Below are 2,350 nucleotides of genomic sequence, written 5' to 3' on the forward strand. Positions count from 1 at the left end.
ACAATAGGTAGCCTTTGGAAAAAGGCACAGAGGTGAGAAAAACAGCTTGTACCACTCATAAGACCACCCATTCAACCTGCTTTGTTCAAAAGAATCTGGAAGAATAAGAATGCCCACCAGAAGAACAGAAAGCACCAGCCAAGAAGAGAGCACACATTTCAAAAATGAACTAGCTTGGGGAAAAAAGAAGAAATTATATCAAATGACATAGATAACTGGAATAAAAGAGCAAAAAGGTACACATTCCCATATGAGTGCCATCAGATTTTAACACAGCACATAACAGTCACAATCACATATTGCAATATGACATTATAAAACAGTTGCTTTTTTACCACACATAGATGTATTGATTCTCACATTCCTTACTTACACAATTGACACTCTATTGAGAGAGGCAGAAAGTTGACTTCATCATTTGCATTCTGATGAACCAACATGTTCAACAGTAAAAGTTCTTCAACAGAAATAAAACAGTGCTGCTAAGAGTTTGGAACAAAGTAATAAAGAGATAATGAACTAAATAATGAAACTACAAGGGAGTTTTAGGAAGGCAGATTGTAATTAGCCAACTGGAATTTAGCCAGGACACCACAGCTAACACCCCTGTGACCTTCAATCAACAGTCCTTTAATATGCATGAAGTTACATTTTTTTTATCATTAATAAACTGAATGAAAATCCAATTGGAGCAAACACTCAGTTGATTTCCATCATCACAAAGCTGCAAGAGCACTGAAATTCATGGAAGTTGTGAATGCTCAATTATAGTTTTGTCCAGTTTCCAATACTTCTGAAGCTGAGAGCCAGCAAGTTTTCACACTCCTAGACATGTTCATCCAGGATCTCTTCCTGACAGAAACCAAACCATATGAATTCCTACTGTAGACAGTAGGATGGAAGGTGAACTCACAGTGCATTATCTTGAATTCATTCCACACTGATACAAGGCTATGTGGGCTCTTGGTATCCTCTACCTGTGGCACTGAGGGACATATTTCAGTGGGTTGTGTGAGTGGGCATCATGGTGATGGCTGATGGCAGCAGTCTGTGATTCTGAAATGCATGCTGCACCCACACATTTTATTAGTGCCAGGTCAGAAAAACACAACTTCTGTTTGTTTTACTGTTCCTGCAAAGATCAACAGCATTAAAGAAAAGCTAATCACAGGAAGGCCACAATTCATAGGCAGCTATTTCAGATGAAGGAATCCCACCCCACACAAAGCAGCTCTATGGAGTAAAACTTTGAACTAGCTACCTCTGTTCAAGAGTGCTGATAGCAAGATTAATTATCCTTCTGTTGAGAGGCAGAAGCTGCCACAATGATGTGTCACCAGCACTTACCAAGCAAGGATGTATTCATCACAAGTGACAAGACTGGAGAGAAGTGAAATTCTTGTTTAATATTTGTATGCTAATGCAGGTTGAAAACAAAGTTCTGTAAAGCTGGATCAGAGGGAAAAAAAGAGTAGAAAAAAAAGAAAAGGAAGAAGAGAAATGCTTTAGTCAAAGAGTAAACGGAAAACCAGTAAAGCAATTTAATTTTTGACTCATTTTACAGACCTTTTCAGATGTAATCTGCACAGCCATTAGGGATTTTAAAGAGGACTGATGTTTAAGTTGTTTGCCCATTTGACTTAAGACAAATCCAGCTGACAACAACAAAGCACTTCCTTTGTCTTCACCACCACTTAATTTAAAGGGGACATGTTTACTAGCAGCTTAATCTGTTTAGTACAAATAGCCCTTTACATTCTTTAATCCTGTCAAAAAAAAAAAAAAAAAAAATCACCTCCAGGAACCATTTGGTCCCTTCCAAAGCCGGACTCTAAGGCAATTTGATATTAGTAATATTGTTAGCAGTGCAAACACAGGGCACTGAACAATTTACAGCTTCTTTACAAAGACAGAAAAATGTTACTTAGGTTCTGTTGAACTGTATATACATTTTGTAACAAAATGATTGGTCTGCAGGAATTATATGGCAAATGCATGTATTTATTTCGTATAACTGCAGACACAAAGCATTAATTATCATTACTAAGCACATAGAAGAGCATAATAAACACATTCTTTATATAATGTCACTTTTCTTATATAACTTTCATCTTCTCAGGAAGGTCGATGGACTTTCTTCAATTCACAATTAGCTTTAAACTGTGCATATAATTTTCTTACCTGCATTTTTCTTATAATATAGTCTCTTCCATGGCCATCAATGTCTCTTTATTGCTTAACATTAGTAGCAATGGAAATATTCTAGAAGAGAAAAACATGATCCACCTGCTGGTCAGGTTTATTCTTTCCTAATGATTGCATTTTCTCATCTCTGCTGTTATAAGCAGGA

General features: G+C 36.7%; 1 long non-coding RNA gene across 1 annotated transcript; it reads right to left on the bottom strand.

The window, feature by feature from the left end:
- Positions 1-833: 833 nt before the first annotated feature.
- On the bottom strand, positions 834-2,350 carry LOC128086208 (uncharacterized). The gene is made up of 4 exons (XR_008209289.1): positions 2,182-2,350; positions 1,567-1,766; positions 1,348-1,449; positions 834-1,132 (listed from the first exon to the last, which is right to left on the bottom strand). It is a non-coding gene; the product is annotated as an uncharacterized LOC128086208 (long non-coding RNA).

This window comes from Tympanuchus pallidicinctus, unplaced genomic scaffold (assembly GCF_026119805.1).
Source record: "Tympanuchus pallidicinctus isolate F22 unplaced genomic scaffold, pur_lepc_1.0 scaffold3, whole genome shotgun sequence".
Taxonomy (NCBI): Eukaryota; Metazoa; Chordata; class Aves; order Galliformes; family Phasianidae; genus Tympanuchus; species Tympanuchus pallidicinctus.